The sequence below is a fragment of the Gossypium hirsutum genome, chromosome D03, assembly GCF_007990345.1.
Source record: "Gossypium hirsutum isolate 1008001.06 chromosome D03, Gossypium_hirsutum_v2.1, whole genome shotgun sequence".
NCBI classification, from domain to species: domain Eukaryota; kingdom Viridiplantae; phylum Streptophyta; class Magnoliopsida; order Malvales; family Malvaceae; genus Gossypium; species Gossypium hirsutum.
The window spans coordinates 34,036,767-34,056,993 of NC_053439.1; the positions used below are offsets into that span (position 1 = coordinate 34,036,767).

Consider the following 20,227-nt stretch of genomic DNA (forward strand, 5'->3'; position numbering starts at 1 on the left):
ATATTCGTCGTCGAAATAGGGTTACGGAGCATTACCGTAAGAACTTAACTTAAAATCATCAAATTTCAAAACCCTTCATAAATCATAGCATAAATCATTCAAACACATGTTTATTGTCCATAAATCGAGCCCTCAAGGCCTTAGAAACACTTTAAAAATAATTCGGGACTAAATTAAAAACATTTAGAAATTTATAGATAAAGATAGAAAATTTTACACTGCAGGAGTCATACGGCCGTGTCCCAACCCTTGTCCGTGCCCATGTAACTCTCTGACTTGGGTCACACGACCAAGCCACACACCCGTGTGCCAGGCCGTGTAACTTTCGAAATGGTCTCACACGCTCGTGTGCTAGGCCGTGTGCTAGGCCGTGTAACTGCCTGACTTGCAACGTTTTGAAACCTACAGGGGACACACGACCGTGTCGCATTGCCGTGTGTCACACGCGGCTAAGACACACGCCCGTGTCTTAGCCCGTGTGGACAAGAAATTGGCCAATTTCAAGCCATTTCCTTCACCCTAATCAAGCCTGATCCCATAAACCAATTGCACATATATTCAAACCTTGAAAACATACCTAAAACATGTACAGCAATAACTAAATCATTACACCATTTATCCGTACAACCAATATGCTAAAGGCACCTCAATCACAAATCATCAAATCAACCAAAACATAAACATATTTGGGCATAAATCAACCACACACAACTACCTATTTTCATACCAAGCCATAGCACAATTGACCATCTGTCAAACCACAACTCAACATACCAAATTGGTCATTCAAAACATAAATTCACTTGACCATCTCAACACAACCATCAACGCATTAAAATGCCAAAAGTTCATCAACCATAATACCACATTTACAAGCCAAACATAATGACCATTTCATTAAACATAATTCACCTATTCATGTCATTATAACCATGACTCAAAACATCAAAACCTATCGATATAGTCATTGGATAGTGTGATAGGTCTCCGACGAACTTCCAAACCAATCGATCTTCCGATAATCTATAAAATATAGGAAAGAAAACGACGTAAGAATATAATGTTTAGTAAATTCATAAATCATGAACAATACTTACCATTTCAATGCATAATCCTAAACATAGACATGAATCAATCCAGCACAAGCTTGGCACAAGCCTAAGCATCACCAACAGAAGTTAGTGCTTAATCACATAACTTAGCCAAATTCATCACATGGTAAGATAAATCTCATAATCATAATACATATGAATTCATACATTTCATAAAATGGCTATACATACTTTGATCATCAATACTTCATACCTTTCCATAATTTCCTAGTGTAAATCATTTGGAACCTTTACCGGTCCATCCCTTTACATGCCCATTGAACCACTTAGAATAATATCAAATACACGGGAAGCTCACACAAAATGTACTAATACATGGTCAAAACCATTCCTTTCATTTTCTTTTACGTAATCACTCATACGAGCCATAAATGGGTCTGATCACACAAGCTAACGATCAAAATGTAGCTACACGATGCCGTTATCACAAGCTGATGAGTATCTGCAACAAATGCCTGAACTCAGCCATCAGTAAGACGTTCAAAACCAGCACCCGAAACATGGTAACCCTAATGACATGTCATTTGTATCCTACATATTCCTAAGGTTCAAACGAGGCCCATTATTCGTCGTAATGTCATTGGATTTTCCGTCGAAACATAATATGATAAATAACATAATAGAATTTAAATCAAATACATTCAAGTTATTTAAACTTACAAACTTATTTCGATCACAAAAACGATAAAATAGGACCGATTAGTCCGACACTTTATCTTTCCCTCGATCTAAGTCCGTACGAGGCTTAACTTGATCTAAATAATCAAATTCAATCCATTCAATATTCATTCTATTCAATTAAGTTCAAAAATCATACTTTTCAAAATTATGCTTTTGCCCCTATTGTTTTAATTCCTTTACAATTCAGTCCTTAAGCCCGTAAATTGAAATTCATGCAATTTCATCCACATACAAAGCTAGTTGAATTCCATATACCCTCATAGCAACTCATACAATTCATTATTTCACAATTTCACTTTGTATTTTACACATTTTACAAATAAATCCCTAATTGACATTTTCAACAAAAATCACTTTACAAAAGTTATTTATTAATCAACTAAGATTCATTTTCTTTAATAAAAAGTCAAAAACCACATGTATTCATTCATGGCAAAACCCTAACCTTTTAACAATTTTACAAATTAGTTCATGGGATAACTAAATTAAGTTACAACAATTTCAAAAATATAAAAATCATTAAGAACGGGACAAAAATCACTTACATGCAAGATAGAGATTGAACCGAATACTTCAAAGCCCTAAAATGTTTTCTTTCTTCTGCACTTCCGGTGGAACAAACTAAGGTTTGAAGATGATACAACCATTTTCTTACTTTAATTATGATATATTTATTTACTTATTTAACCTTATTATTAACCTTGCAAAACACCTATTTAGTGTCCATAAATGTCCACTCAATATAAAATAGTCTAATTACCATTTAAATTCCTTAATCATTTAATTTCATTGTCATTTGGTACCTTTAACTTATAGAACTCAAATTTCGCACTTTTTACTATTTAGTCCTTTTTACTAAATTAAGCATGCAAACGATAAAATTTCTTAACGAAATTTTTATATGAACCTACTAATATTCCATAGAAATTAAAATAATAATAAAATAATTATTTTTACATTGAATTTGTGGTCCCAAAACTACTATTCTGATTTCACTAAAAATGGATTGTTACACCTTACACTTGAAAAAGGTTGCGGTAGGTGTTTTAAATATGGGAAGCTGTTGGAGGGTGGGTTTGGGGGAGAAGATATCTATTACCGATGATGCCTAGATACCAGGGAGTGTTAATTATAGGTTACTTTTCGATGTTCATAGTATGCCTAATTTGAAGGTGTCAGAATTAATTGATGCAAATCAAAGAACATGGAAAAGGGAACAGATTCTTAATACCTTCTCGTCGGTGGACGCCCAAAGAATTTTTTGTATCCTATTGGCGATTGAGGCCCAAGAGGATATGCTTGCGTGGGGTGGGGAAGCCTCGGGGGAGTTCCCTGTCCGTAGCGCTTATAAAGTATTATAGAGGAATCCTATGGAACCTAATGCTTATGCTTTACAAGTCGAAACTAGTGATTTCTAAAAAAAGCTATAGGGCCTTAACCTCCTTGGGAAAATTAAAATTACAATTTGGAGGTGCTCTTGGAACTATCTACCTACTTTGGCTAATATGAAATACAAAAAATTGGTTAATACAGCTTGTTGTCCTCGTTGTGGAAGGGCAGAAGAAAATATTGATCACCTCTTTCGAATATGTGTTGTTTCAGTGGAGGTTTGGTCAGAGTTTATACTCTTTCATATTCTCAATAATTTGGATCTAGCATTTGATCAGTGGTTTACTCGAGCTTTTGGGGTGAGCTCTACTCTTCAACGGTGTCTTCTTTGTTGTGCACTTTGGGTAATTTGGCGTGATAGAAATACCAGAGTCCATGAAAGAAAGTTTGTATCTGAGAAATCTATAGCCGGGTTAGATGTCAGTTACATTTCTTAATTAAATGAGCTTGAGATGAGAACACTTACCAAGGCAAAAGAGGCGGTAGAATGGAAGCAACCCATGGGAACTATCATCAAAATTAATTTCGATGGAACTTATGACAGACAGAGGAATAGGTCGGCCTCATGTATTGTTGCGAGAGATGCTGAGAGGGAAGTACTGGTTTCAAAGTCGGAGAACCACGAGGGGTTTCCCCCAGCTTTCGCTGCTGAAGCCATCGCTAGTCATCGAGCGATGCGATTGGGGTTAGAGAACGGCTGGTAGGAGGTAGAAGTCGAGGAGATGAATTAACCATTATTCAAAAATTTCAATCCCAATATCAAGATAAATCACATATAGGGGCTTACATTCAGAATTTTCATCAGCTAAAAGGATGTTTTCAAGCAATCACTTTCAAACATGTTCCTAGATCGACTAATGGACTAGCCCATACTTTTGCAATAGAATCTTTGAAAAGGAGTGAAGAGTTTTACCTGGTGGGGAGTGTTTCATCCTTTGCAAGAAGTCATTTTGCTGCGAAGAAGACGAGGGAACCAAATTAAGGAAGGGCAAACTGTTTAGGAAGTCTTTTGGGAGGAAAGTTGTATTCTGTGTAGTTTTGGCGAAGATAGAGGCTTTCTCTGATAATGAAACTGTTTAGAAATGGAGAGTGATTGATTGTTGTTAGGATGAGCATCTAGAAGGTTTTTGATTGGGCAACGAAACGGTGGTGCACATCTTTTAGTATTTCTTTATTTTTTCTCCTTATTTTTCTTTTTTGTTATTAGTTTTGGATAGGTTTTGGGCCCATATTTGGGTTGTCGATTGTTTTGTGTTTGGCTACTGTTGGACTTGGTGTTTGTCATGTTTTTATTTTCTTTTGTATAATAAAACCCAATTTGATTTACCTAGAAAAAAGTAATAAATATTATGTAAAGTACAAGAATAGCCACTCAATTATTTAGTTCGTTTTATTTTAATCACCTAATTATTAATTTTTTTTCAATTTAATTACTCAACTTTTTGAAATAAAATATTGTAATCACTTTTGCCATTAACTTAGTAATAAAGGTCTAACGTGGGCTTTTTTTATTGGCCTAATAGCAAATTTAGCTCTCCAATATTTTTACATTCTATTAATTTTATTCTAAATCTAAAAATTCAACAAATTTAATGCTTAATGTTTACAAAATTTCTTATTTTAATTTTAATTCAAAATATTTTAAAAAACTAAAATATTTTTATGTTAAATTTTTAAAAGTTTTAAAATTTATATTTATTTTTTCTTGTCAGCTAAAATAATTTCTCATCAACTAAAATGTGAAAAACTTACAAATTAATAAACCCAAAACAATGGTTGGGTTGACGACACCAATTCTGACAACCTTACTATTTACTACAGAGATAGTACTAATTTTAAACTCTAGTGTTATCATGCCTTCATCATTTCTAGCTCAAGATTGGAGAGAGATTTCAGTCAAGGCTATGACATTTTATATTTCCAACTTCCTCAGCTGAATAAAAAAAAACAAGTGGAAGATATTGTTTAAATCAGCTCACAAACCAGTTGGAAAATAGTAATTAAACCGTTTTTATCGGGAGCCATTTTAAATTATTATTGAACCATCAACTGTGAACTGGTAAAATTTCATCAAGCAGAAAAAAGAACAGCCAGTACAAAATATCAACCAACCGAGCCATCAAAATAAAATAAAATAAGAACTAATCTGACAGAAACTAGAAAGACCAAACAATTTCTAATGTGATTCCTTTGGCTTCTTCTTTGTTTGAATGATGCACAGGTGAGAAGCGAAGAAACGTGTAGAAAAAAGATTCGAATGGTTTGAAAAAAATGAGTAGAGATTTGAAGTTTGAAAGGTTTGAGAAAAAAAAACCTAATGGTGGAAAATGAACCTTTAAATGGGAGATTTTGGGAAAGAGTTGCACAGCTAACTAATTTATTATTCCCGATAAAATAAATTTATTGGCATAATCGAAAAGTCACAAGAGAAAGTTGTACTGCATTTTTTATAGATTAAAATATAAAGGAATAAAAGATTGAACGTTCCAAACTTCCCAGTTTCGACTTTAATATTTATAATTTTCTATCAATTTCATAATTTTATTTATTTAAATACTAGTGGTTCAACTAGTTGAATCGAAAATTGATGGTCAGATCGGTTCAACCACTGATTCGGTTCTAAAAATTTTTGGTCTGAAAGTCATTTTTTGTATAAAAATTTTTAAAATATTTTTATATTTACTTTTTAAAATTTTTAATATTCAACATTTATTATTTTTAAAATATTTTAAATATATTTATAATTAGGACTAAATTTACAAATCTTGTTAACATTGTGAGCTAAATTTTTTGAATTTTTTTAGATATAAATTCAAATTGATAGAATGTGTAAATATTGGAGAGTTAGATTGGTTATTAGGCCAAGAAAACAAAACTCACGTTAGACTCCTTTTAATTTTTTTTATTGGCATGATAATAAATTTAACCCTCCAATATTTATACATTCTATCAATTTAGTCCTAATTCTAAAAAATTCAACAAATTTAGCCTTTAACTTTACATATTCTGTCAATTTAGTCTTGTTTCTTAAATATTCAAAAATAGAAATTAAAAGAAATAAAAAATATTTGATTTTTTAATTTTTTTAATTTTTTCAATAAAAATAAACAAGAATTTATAAAAATACATACAAAATTATAAATAAATGAATATTTCTTTTTCTTTTTCTTTACATAAAATTTATTTATTAAAACAATACTATTATAAATATTTTTTAAAAAAAACCCATAAACAAGACTTAAACAAAATCCACTCTTTTCTCTTTTTTTTTAGATTATTTTAGAAATAATATTTTTTTATACATTTGACATTTCTCCTTAGTCCTTGTCAAAGTTTCCAAGCACCATCTTCAACCACAACAATTGGCACCAATAACCCTAACTTTAAACTTCTTGATTTCCACATCTTCCATCATCACGCCATCGAGCTAGGAATTGGTTGTCGAGTTTCCAGTATGGCCTTTAACCTACTAGGTATCCAAGACCTTATCATCACCCATATATCCCCAATCATACTCGCCTTCAAGCACAACCTTAAACGCAATAAACTCTTTTTGGGCTTTTTCGACCTTAGGTTGTAGTTTTTGACCTAATCTGAACATGATGGTATTTATTTATAATATTTTATTTTTAAAATTATTATTTTAATAAATAAATTTCATGTTAGAAAATAAGACAAAATATTCATTTATGTATAAATATTTTTATTAAAAAAGAACTTTTAAATAATTTTTTTATTTTTTATTTTTTAAAAAAATTTTAAGAATCAAGACTAAAGTGACAGAATATGTAAAATTGAGGGCTAAATTTGTTGATTTTTTAGATTTAGGATCAATTGATAGAATATATAATTATTGGAGGGCTAAATTTGTTATAATGCCAATAAAAAGGGCAATTGTTAGTGATTTAATAGAGTGAGCAAAATATTAAATTCCAATAACATTAGAGACTAAAGTAGAAAATTTTAAGCCTAGGTGACCGAACCAGAAACATGCTAATAATTAGATGACTACTTTTATAGTTTATCCAATATTTAATTTTGAAAAAGCTGAGTGACTAAAATGAAAAAAATTACTAATTGGATGACCAAAAATAGAATGAATTGAATAGTTAAGTGACTATTCTTAATTTTACCCTAAATATTATTTTAAAAATATTTTTATTTTTATATTTTATTTAAATCTATAAATTTAAATTAGCATGTAATAAAATATGACACAAGCAACATAATTTTTAAAGCTTAAAATAATATGAAATTCTTGTAAATATATTTGTTATACAATTTTTTCATTCACATCGTGGATATGAGAGTCTAGTTTTATTATTAAAAAAATAAATATTATTATAAGAATATTTTTATCATTTTATATTTTATATAAAATGCACATAATAATATTTAAACTTAAAACACAACTTTTAATATTATAACTACCACAAAGTCTTATTTGTTTGTTACTTATTATATAAAATTTTTATTCACATTATAATTATGTCAAAAATTTATCAAAAGGCCGAGTTATCAATCAAAATTGGAAGGCCGCTTAAAAATTTAAAAAATTCTTAAACCTCAACATAAAATATATTAATGTTATACTTAATCTCAACTGCACTCGAATCCAATTTTACCGGATAAAGCTGTGAACACTAATTTGGCGGTCAAAATAATGTAGGGTAGACTAGATTTTGGACAAGTTTTTCTTACATTTTGACGGTGTCTGGACCTTCTTACAAGCTAGCATTTCCCAATCAAATAACACCAAACTAATCATCATTTTTAACCTTTTCTTTGAATTTGCTTGAGAATTCGTCATTCACTTTCCTTTATTATTTTCTATCTCGAGAAAAGTTAAACTTCTGAGTTGCATTTCTCAATCATGGACTTAGTCCAAATGGCCAATATATTCATTTAATTATTTATTTATTGGAACATAATCAATTGACTTTTGAATTCTTCTAAGTTGATATATTATTTTGGTCATGTTGAATCAGATGCTATAGAATCAAGAAAAACCATCATACATGGTAGCTTAGGAATCTTCATAAAATACATTACTAAATTATTCCTTTGGAAATTGGAGTTCTGTTTGTTTTCTTTTTCTTTGAAAGAGTTGAAAGAAATTGAGTTTCTTTTTCTGGCAAGAAAGCGTGTAACAAATAAGTTGAGTTTTAGAAGAAGACTTTTTAAACCTAAATATAAATATATATTAATATTACATTGTTGAGTGTTTGTTTTATTTTTCTATTTTCTGAGGGTTCCATTTTTATATTTATAAGTTACGGTTTTTTGATGTGATGTACAAAGATCAGATAGGTCCCATACATGTTAACATGTATTCTCACGTATCCTCCTAGTATGAGTTCGCCTGTATGGTGTCGAAGTGCATAAGCGAACCATAGTGGCGAACTGCATGATAGCGAACTACATACCTATTGAAGTAAGAAGAGATGGGCTAGTTTTGGCCGGGTAACGAACACTATAACAATTTGTCCCCCGTCTAGTCAAAGAAGAGATACAAAGTGGCTCTTCTAAGAGCTTGTAGAAGCGAAACGTGGGATCTTTGAATTGAAACTTACTGCATACGCCTCTTGTATAAAACTTATTATGTACGGCTTACCACGCGGTATGAGAATACAACTGTAAAAAATCAATTGGGTTTTGTCTTCTAAAGAAACGAACCATCAAGTTTTAAATCTCCTTAAAAGGACCAACGTTTAACCTTAAAACTATCCAACCACTTGAATTTTGAATCCTAAGAAAATAGTGTCTTTGAGAAGAAGAATCGACGTTCAAAGGTAAATGTAACACCCTCAACCTGATTCGATTCACCGAGTTCGAATTTGGGTGTTACCATACGATACAAAACATTTAACAAAAATAGTTTACAATTTCTCAATCATTTTAAAACTATTATTTGTAGTTCAAAAAGAAAAATTAACATTTGGAAAATTAAAGTAAAATATATGATAAATAACTTGTTACATCAGATTTGATACAGATATTTACAAGTTAGAAATTATTTTAAGACAGACTCAAAGGGTGCATTCAATACTACGCAACAAATCCACTATATGCATAATAACCCACTCTGCCACCAACTTGGCATACTCCTGGCATTGTCCCTCCAGGCGAAGCCTCTCCTCAACATACCTGAAAGGAAATAACAAACCTTGTAAGTACACGAGTACTTAGTGAACTCACTATAACCATACATTTATGGATACTTTGCAATCTTGTATGAATTGCCATGAGTCAACCATATTCTGCACCATTTACTTCAGTTGATACCATCACAGTGTTGTTATTCCTTTATAAGCCAGTTATCATGCCCTTATCATACTTAATATTCCATATCTTGATATTTGAGAAGTCTTTCCAATTATTTCATAAATTCTCTTGTCCCATAATACTTACTTAATAGAACATACCATTAGAAACCACTTCCAACATTCCATACCTTAACTCATAGTCTTATTTCAAACAATTTTTCATTGACATTATCTTGGGAGAACACATATATATGGCTGATACTTACACAGAATTTCATACTAGTAGTTCGCACTCAGACACTTTTTGATCCAGTTATGTACACATATCCATACTGATAATTCACTACATAAGCCACTCTGATGAATTCCATGGCGTAATATATTAAAAATACTATAATTCAAGATAACATTAACTCTGGTTCTGAATAATTTTAGAAGAAGATACAATACCCCTCACTTTCTATATTTACAGATCATCATAACGAATACCCTTCCTGAAATACATATACACATTTTTTTTTCATGGAAAACCCTTAAAACTTTGTCCCTTATAACCCAAAACATATCAATGATTCACCTTAGCTTTACTTATTACAGAACTAAAAGAATTTACTCATACATTACAATAAAGATAAACATCCAGATTCAAATCTTACCAGACATCCTTGACAATTTACGCCCCATAGGCCAAACAAAACATGCCACACAGGCAACCACATAGAGTACGCCACCAAGGCATTCCTTTTAGAGTTTGCCAAACAAGCTATTCTTTCAGAGTTCGCCACAAAGGCTATTCTTACTTATCGTGTTTATGATATGGATTTGCCTAAACTCTCATTACGTAAGGTTTTCCCATCATCATCCTGAAACACGCAGAGAACCCTATTGGGAAATCACCATTCATTAATTCTTTTTTAAAGGGTGACATGCCCATGGACTTTTTCTTCAGAGTATCATATCAGAGTTTGTGTTTTTTTGTCTCGATATACTTCATCAAACACCACCGCGGTGACTAGATACAGAGTCTTCATGCATTGACACAGTCTAAATTCAACATCATATTTCACTAACATACACCCAAGCAGAACACACATCTAATAACATACATTTCAGACATATACATACTCAGCCATACTTCAATGTTTTGATACTCGTACACCAATCATCACATACTATACTTTTCATAACTTCGGATCCATAGTTTGATCAATTTCCTATAGATTAGTCAGCATAGAACTCACCTGATTCTCACTGACAACAGTTCAAAACTCCAAATCCAGATATTCATCTCAAACCAACAACAACCACTACTTTCAGAACATAAGAACATCATTAAGACTCATTCATATATAATTTACCATCAATTCGAGCATTGACAACTCCCATGCAAAGCCTTACACTTACATCTTACTATTCATGCACCTGTTACAGACTTACTCTTTCAGAATTTAATATGCATAATAATAATAGTTACCTATCAATGGAATAACACTAATCATAACATAACCTTAGCTTCTAGATTATCGATAAAGAGATACATTCAGACTTAAGGAAGGTATCAGTAATTTCCACTTAAGGAATAGAAAGAGGAAGAAGAAGAAGAAGAAAAAGAAAAAGAAAAAAAAAGAAGAACCCTTTCATAACACACTTTCACATATAAATATGACTCATCTTACTTAGTGGGATTTAACAAGTGTCATACGTATCAGAACTTGCCTTCTTATTGGCTTACAATTTTTGAGAAAAATATAAATAAGTTCTCTTCATCAAACTTAACAAGCTAAACTATACAGTTGGTTTCTAACCAGATTACTTAAAGTCTAACTAGCATAGTATTCCATACAAAGCAGACGTACTATACTTTTGGTGAATACTCATCCCATATTTTCCTTTTATCTCTTAATACGAACGTCTCCTTAATATAGCAAAATATCATGAAATCAAATTCTTACTAACTCAAGTGGCGGTTACTGTATGCCTATACGTATGTGCTAGAGCCAATCTTAGACATGCACCTTCACACTACCACACTTCTCACAGTAATCGAATAACCTAAAGAAGTGAATTGAACAATACAATACATGTATTTTCTCATTACCACACTGTGGATCATCTCATATACATATCACAATTATAAAATTACATAATATAAATGTTATAGACAATTATAAAAACATATATATAAGGAGATAGATAATTAAATTAAAATTTCCAGCCAAGGTTTTCATGGTTCTATTTCTAGAAATAAATGAAAAAATAAAATTACATAATTTTTCACCACAAGGCATTCATTGGGTCTTCAATCGTCATCGCTCCATCTTCTCCTCGTTATGGACTTCTTTTAGAAAAATTACATTTAAGTCCTATGTCAATTTCCGGCTTATAAGAATTTTATGAATTAAAAAAAATAGTCTTACGTAGAGATGATAGTCCACGGTTTATTTCCTAAGAACCATAACCTTGGCAAAAAAAAACAATTATATAACAAATATATAATATCGCATCCATTCCCATATATAACTCAAAACATGCATAAGATCTAAAAAATGTCACTTTCTATGTAATCAAATCATTCGAGAAGAAGAGAAATTTATTTTGATTATCTGTTTATCCTTATAGATAGAGCACAACCTGACTCTGATACAAATTGTTGAAAAATCGAGTTTGTAAAATGCAGCAGAAAATAAATTTAGGGAAAAACCAAAATTTTAAAATTTTTTCCAAAGCAGGAGCTTGGTTGTGATATCTAAAGTAATAAACACTTAATCAAAATTTTATCTTTTCAATTCGTCTAGGATGAACGCTTCGACCGAGTAGTCTTCTCCGCTATCCTCAAGCTCATGTCTGTCGAGTGTGAGATCGCTTCGAATCAGAAAATTTTCACAAAAATTACCAATGAGATAATTTTGTAATTTCTCTAAACTTTTGGGCCAAGTTATAAATAAGAAAATATCTCTAAAAATTTTCTAAAATAATTTCTTCCACGAATTTTTCTCTATAACTTTCTCTTGAATTCAAGTGTGTAAAAAATAATGACCCAATGCTCTCTTTATATAGGAAGAGTTTAGAGAGTTCAACTATAACTAAACGTAATCATTTTAATATTAAATTAATATAATATTTATCAAGATAAATATTAGATTAAATTTAATATTAAATATTATTAAAATAGTCACTTTGATATTATTAAATTAATAGAATATTTATCAACAAGATAAATATTAAACTAAATTAAATATTAAATATACTAAAAAATATTATTTTTGGAATAGTTAATCTAAAATTAAATTCTCTGGTAGAGTCCCTATAGGAGTGTCATTCTTCAACTGCTCAACCATCGAAGACCCACCGTCGTCGACCATTTTCTGGCCACCGAAATGTTGCCGTCGCAATCGCCAACACCCCAAGCTAGTCGGTTTCTGCCAGATCGATCCAACCACTGGTTGTATCATTAGCCCGGTTTCACATACCAGACTCGATTCAACCAATTTTTGGGTATTGGTCTCGATTTTGGGCTCTCGAGCCCAATTTACAATCTCAAGTCTAATTTTCAAGTTCAATTACTCATTGGGCCAATTGTTTAACTTAAAAATTAATTTTCAAAAATATCATATTAATTTTAATTAATTTAATTAATTTAATTTACTTGATCAAAATTAATTTTTTCAAAAATCACTTAGATTTTTTAAAATTAAATTTTTAAGAAAATTCTTTAATCAAATTCTCTAGTTAACAATTCTTAAGACCGCCCAATTTAATTTTGCATCAAATAAATCAACTCAATTAAATTATTTCTGAAGTCATAGAATTTACTTCTAATTCAAATGCAGTCCGATCAAGCTTTTCTTGAGCTAGCAGAGGGACCAATTGGAAATATACAATTAGACTCTAGTAATTTCAACTATGTCCAGAAGCATTGTTTTGATAATTTGCAATTACTTAATCACAGAGTCAATCCACAAGAAGTACCATGATTGAAAACTCCATATTGTATACTCTTTAAGAAAATAATTCATCCAATTGTTTTGTCCAATGACCTCGTCATGTGTGTGTTACCCTCATATGATATGTTGATTCCTTTGAGTTAAATCCGTTCATTCAATACAATCATATTTTATCTCATTGTCACCATTGTGTCTTCTTAATGATTAATATGATCACTGTTAACAAATGACTGTGATAAATTAAAAATTACTCATTCAAGAACAAGCAACTCATAGCCAGGTTCCATATTTATTAATCCACACAATGCCAATGAGAGGATATTGTTAACTTTTTAATTGAGCTATGAATTCCACTGTTACTAGTAAATCCATGACATACACAACTCATGTACCCAACATACCAGCTATTGACTTGATCATCTTTAGAGCATATGCCCCACTTATATCAAAGCACATGAGTTAGATACGCATGGTCAGTGACCAAATTAGAATTTAGGTAAATCATACCATGAATGTCATAAGTGAGTTAATTCACAAATGGATTCAAAATTAATTCATCTTGGGTCTAGTCCAATTTATCATTCTGCCAATGGATACATCTATATCTTTACTCATAGAGTCAATTACTTTGATAGCCAAGACTAGTCATCTCCTCAATTGGAATTGTAGATGACATAATAATCCTTCTCAATATTTGAATCAAATTCTCACTTTGATTCTTTTAAGGGATTATAGACTCATTTAGATTATCTACTGAAGTAAGTTGTCTTTCTCGCAATGTAACATTCTTACAATGTCACTTATCATCAGTTTGAACTTAGACAATCAATGAGCTAATATTTTCTTGTCATAATTTCACTATGCATGCAAAATATGAAAGACGAAAATTCAAAAGACATAATAGTGAAATATGAAATTTATTTATTCATCATTTAAATACATAGAAAACAATTACATTTTTACTATAATATCAATACATTTCCCAACACACCAAAGGTACATTTGTGGTGATCACAACTGTTGAACATGCTCCTTCTGGAGGTTTGCTGAAGTTGGTGTACTCTGGTGGCAGGTCAACACTTTATTTCCTTGGCGCGATCAATTGAGCGTTAAGAAATTTCCTTACTGCCCTGTTGAAGTGATTAAAAGGTGGAAAAAGTCAATGACTCAGGAGGTTAAGGAATGTGTTTGTCCCTCTGCCTCGTCTTCTGGTGCCAAAAAACCATCATTGAGAGAGCTTTATGGTCTTTCATAGTTGTTCTTGCTGAGACTGAGGTTATTAGTTTAGGGCTCGCAGAAGGTATATTAAAAGAGGAAACTAAGAAGATAGAGTTTGAGAGTTCATTCCAATCTACCAAGAAAGCCTTAAAGAGGACTTGCGAACTGCATAGGAAGTTAAAGAAAGATTATGAAAGTTGGTGCAAAAGAATGAAAGGCTAGAGGAACACCTTACTCTTTCAGAAAAAGCCAATAAGAGACTAGATGAAGAAATCAGATTGATGCGAGTTGAAAAAACTGGCCTCTAAGAAACTATCAGAGCCATAGGTGAGAATAAACTTGATTTGATTAATTTGAAGAAGTGTTATGAGGAAGCCTTGGTGAAGTACCAAACAGAAACAATGTAGAACTTTCAAGACTATCTACTGAATTAAAGTCAAATACTCTGCTACATGCCCAAGTTGTTGGTGGGTCATTTGATGCTCACAAGGTAAATTTTGATGCTTTGAGTCACCTTACAGATGCGCGACTTAGCTTTGATATCCATTTTGTAACGCCCCAAAATTTTAATTTTGGGTATTGTGAATGTGTGACACAAAATATCTATCTGCTTTAGTGGTTATCTGTTCTGGGTGTGTTTGGGAGGTCTCAAGTTCAAGCCAGGACATGGGCAAATTTTGGAATTTTTATGAATAAGCCCTATATTTGGTCAGTAGGCTTTTAAGTAAAAGTTGGCAAATAATTAAAAGAATGGGCTTGCTGGTTTGATGGATAAGTGGAGTGTTAGTGTGAAGGAGGTCCTGTGTTCAAATATTAGCGTGGGCATTATTTTTGCTCGTGCGTCCAGGAAAGTTTGAGATGGACTAAAAATTTGAGTAGTGGATTTAGTGGGGAGCTTGATGGAGAGAAATAAGGGATTGAGGTGGTTATCAAATATTCTGTTCATCTTTTCTTTTTCCTTTTTTTACTTTCCCCAAAATCCCTCCACTCTCTTATCGTTTTTCTCTTCATTGCTGCCAAATTTCTGCTATCTTTCACCCTTCATCTTCTTGGTTTTCTTTTCTCACTCTGCCTCGTGTCGCTCCACGTTTGTGTACGCTCGTTCAGTAAGTTTTAGATAAGTGATTTTTCTCCATTTGTTAAATTTCTTCTGAAGTGTTTTGTTTATGCCAATTCGGGAAGGATTCAAGGGCTCGTAATCACTAATCGGAGTCTTAGTTTGTGTGGGAATTAATGTTCATCGGTTGAAGGTAAGGTTTAGTCGCTTATGGGTTAAAACCTTGATATGAGTTCGATTTGGGGTCACGTTATGTGAGATTAAATTAGTGTTATTTGTTCAATGATAGGCTTTGGAGTGCTCGGGGACTGTTTTAGCATCAAACAAAACCAAGTGTGTACCCGAAATGTTAAAAAAAAATTCGACGAAGAGTCGAAATTGCTTGCTGTTTGGACAGCAGCAGTAGGTTAACTTTGAAAAATCTCCATAAATTGTCAAAATCTAATTAGAGGATGAATAAAATATGGAATTAAAGCTTATTGAGTCTAGTTTCTCATAACAGAAATGGTGGAAGTAATGAAATTGTAAATCGTAAGGTATAATAAACTTTGTGAGACAAGGTGAAAATGAATTTGGGTTCCCCTGTTCTGAGTTTGGATAATCATAAAAAATTGGATAAAAATAATTAGGGGTTAAAATTTACATGTTTAAATTATTAATGAGTCTACTTTCAATAGAAACAAATGGAAATATCATCCAAATTTTGTACTAAGAGATAATTAATTTTTAGCAAAGAAGGGACGAAGTTATTAAATAGCAGAACAGGGGTAAGTTTGAATATTTTACTGTACTTATTGGCTAAACAAAAAATTCTAAAAATTTTATTATAGAAAGGTATTTGAGTCTAGTTTCAAAGACATCAAGCGGACCTTAATTTGGAATTCTGTAGCTCAAGATATAAATAATTTAGTAACAGTGTCTCAAGTAGACAGCTTTGAAGGAACATATAAGTAAATAGTGAAAACATATATGAATATTTAGCTAGTAAAAATGGACCACACAGCCAACGCCAATTTGGGCCGAGTGGGCTACACATGCGTGTGGGTCCTCGCGGGCAGACCACATGGGCGTGTGAGCCCATTTTCATTGAATTGATTATTAAGGTTGCACGGGTCTCCCAAGTCGACTGTGAACCTACTGTAGGGTCAGTAAGCATCACTTAGACCCCTAATTGTACGAACTGATTGTTTTATTTATATATGTGTTGAGCATGATGATAGTATGCTTGTATACTAAACTGGTTATATGTATTGATGTCCTGAGATAACATGTCATGACTTGTATGTTGCATTACATGAGGTTGGGTTAATTATATTTGGATGAAGTGTACTAAAAGGCTCTTAAGCCTAACATACTGGCAGCTTAGCTACAAATTACTATTTTGTGCCGCATTCGATACTACCTGGAGTGTAGGGATGGGTGGGTTGATTTGATCCCCATATGAAGTGTAGGGTTGGACGGAGATGGTGTGTAGAGGCTGGTTAGGTAGGACTTTGTTACTGAATACTGCAAGACTCTACTGATACTATGATGGACTAAGGCCCTACTACATATTTGATACTGTACTGAGATGGGTTAAGGCCCAAACTGTTACTGATACTAAAAAAGGGCTTAGGCCCAGGATTGCTTTAACTGTGCACTGTGATTTGCTATTGTTTATTTTCTGTGAGATTACACACTGAGTTTTCGTAAACTCACCCCTTTTGTTTAAATGTGCACATGTAATCCCCAGATCTAGATGGATCGGTACGACAGAGGACTTGGCTCTAACACCCCAAACCCGACCTAGACATTACGTTCGGATCTGACGTGTCACATTGAACTGTCTTTCGAAAGATTGGACTCGTTGGTAAAAGTTTGTTTCTAGGCTTAAAAACCCCGTAATTATTATTTAAAAATCATCTAGCCAAAACGTTTGCCTTGTTGTCTGCTTTTGATATAAAAGGTTGATCTAAAATCGCAGAAGTTTTTGAAAACTCTAATGTTTAAATTTCGTGTCTTTGAAAACAATAATTATTTTGAAGATTCATCATCTCATAAACTAGCAGTTTAAAATAAGTAAGCAAGAGCCCAATTAAAAATTTGAACAAACTTAAAGGCCTTATTACATAAACAAAACCCAACATAAACATTAAATTTAAATGAAAGCAAATGTAGAACTGTTGTAGTTGTGTGGCCACCTCCGAGTCCCTCGCAGCACCAAATCACCTAAGACTGAGGATTACCTGTACGGTTAAAAGGAAAGAGTGAGTTTACAAAACTCAGTGTGTAATCCCCTAACAAGCAAGCAGTCAATTAAACAGTAGATAAATACAGTTTGGGCCTAAGCCCGTTACAGTAACAGTTTAGTTTAGTGTGGGCCTAAGCCCTTTCCCGTAACAGTAAATGATTGGGTTTGAGCCCATCACAATGCCAGTAATCAGTAGGGCCTTTGCCCAATTTCAGTAATAGTATTAGTGGGGCCTTAGCCCATAACAATAACAGATATCAGTCATGCACTGAACAGATTAGCATCGGTTGTGGCACTAAACAGTATTGCAGACACACCAAGCTTAGCATCGATTACAGCACTAAACAATATTGCAGGAAAGCTTCTAGTAATATAAACGACATATAGCCATCAGTAGGTCTACTGTCATCTTAGGCGACCCGTGCAACCTTATCAGTACGGTACATTTCCTCCAAATATAACAACCCATCCCCATGCAATATATCGTGACATAATATCATACGTGTATGCAAAATGTCATGCTCAATCATAGTCATACATATCATAGAACAAATCAGTCATACATAACATAAGGCCATAACAGTCAATTCATCTCCTAGGGGTATAACAGTCATTTTACCCTATGGGGGTATTTCGGTCATTTTATCTTATAGGGGTATTTCGGTCATTCTACCCAATAGGGACATTTCGATCATTTTACCCTATGGGGGTATTTCAGTTATTTTACCCTATGGGGGATATTTCAGTCATTTTACCTTATAAAGGTATTTCAGTCATTTTACTCTATTAGGGTATTTTAGTTATTTTACCTATTTTGGGGTCTCGGTGCAGATATCAACCTCTCAAAAGGTTCGCAGTCGTCTTGAACGACTCAAGTAACCTAAATGGTCATAACAGTGTAAATGAGCCCAATGCCCATTAATTGTCCCAATTGGGCTCACACGCTCGTACGGCCTGTTCAGCCTAGATTTCGCCACGGCTATGAGATCTACATAACTCAGTCCAGTATTTGCTACAAATCATGGATTTCATTTGTGTAGGCCCCGCAAGCCCATTGAGCCTACACGACCCATTTCAGCCTAACTAGCCCATTCGGCCAAAGCCCATAGAAATGCTCATGGAGGCCTCTACAGTCTATCACCCCTGATTCGCGGGTTGGGCTTAGCGCACAAGCTATCGCACGCCTGTGTGGTCTCAAACGTCGTATTTTCGGCTTTTCAGCTTTTTGTCGTTCTACAGTTACAATATTTACGAGAAGATGCGCAGACAGTCCTCGAACACACTCGAACCTATGTTCACCCGTAACACTCGATTAATCACATATCAATTGGATTTAAAAGGAATCCTATTCATTACACATAACTTCTTGACTGACAGTCACTTACCTTGATTGAACAACTGAATCCCTAAGCACTTCACTCACTGGAGCAACGTTGATCACTAGATCTCGGGATTATTACCTGCAATCCAGTTGAACCCTTGAATATCAATTATCTTTTAGAAAAATTTAAGTCAAAACGGACACCAACTTACCGAAAGTATAAAATCGTAGAATAAGATATAGGTTTCAACCAATTATCGTAAATATGGGTTAAAACCCATAAAAGTCCAAAACTGTGGTCACCGCCGATGTAACACCCCAAATTTTGGGCCTAGAAGATATAGGTTTTGAACAAGGGAACAGTTAGGAGACTACACATAAATATTTAATTGTGCAAGGACGTGACACAAATTGCTTGTTTGCTTTAATGGCTAAATGATTTGGGTGTGTATGAGAGTGTTTAAGAAGCCTGGGTTCAAGTTTTAGCTTTTGCAGAATTTTTAGTTTTGCTTTTAAATGAATCTGGACACTGGCATAGGGATTTTAAATCCTTCTTAGATTTTCATATGAATTTCACTATCAAGTGTATTATACAAATAGGCTGTAACAACATCCATTAGATGCATGTCAAGTTTTTCACGTATTGCTAGACTAATAAGGTATCTAAACGTGATTGCATCCACCAAAGGAGAATATGTCTATTCATAATCAATGCCAAGCCTTTGCGAAAATCCTTGTGCTAAAAGGCGTGCTTTATATGTTACGACTTCATTTTTCTCATTTCGTTTTTGCACAAATATCCATTTATATCCTATTGGCTTTACATATTTAGGTGTTTGGACTATAGGTCCAAAAACCTCACGTTTAGAAAATGAATTTAATTCTGCTTGAATTGCGTCTTTCTATTTTGGCCAATCTTTTCTATTTCTACATTCCTCAATAGATTTAGGCTTAAGATCCTCATTTTCTTTTTCTATTTTAATAGCAACATTATAAGCAAAATTGTTGT

At 32.9% G+C, this 20,227-nt stretch overlaps 1 long non-coding RNA gene across 6 annotated transcripts; it reads right to left on the bottom strand.

The window, feature by feature from the left end:
- Positions 1 to 751: 751 nt before the first annotated feature.
- Positions 752 to 4,422, bottom strand: LOC107950765 (uncharacterized). 6 transcript variants are annotated; one of them, XR_005911289.1, is made up of 4 exons: positions 4,096 to 4,422; positions 3,649 to 3,879; positions 1,098 to 3,575; positions 752 to 1,023 (listed from the first exon to the last, which is right to left on the bottom strand). It is a non-coding gene; the product is annotated as an uncharacterized lncRNA (long non-coding RNA). The 6 variants fall into 6 exon arrangements; XR_001698201.2 differs by having other exon boundaries at positions 752 to 1,158; positions 1,306 to 3,584; XR_001698203.2 differs by having other exon boundaries at positions 752 to 1,554; positions 3,025 to 3,584; positions 4,096 to 4,384.
- Positions 4,423 to 20,227: the final 15,805 nt, after the last annotated feature.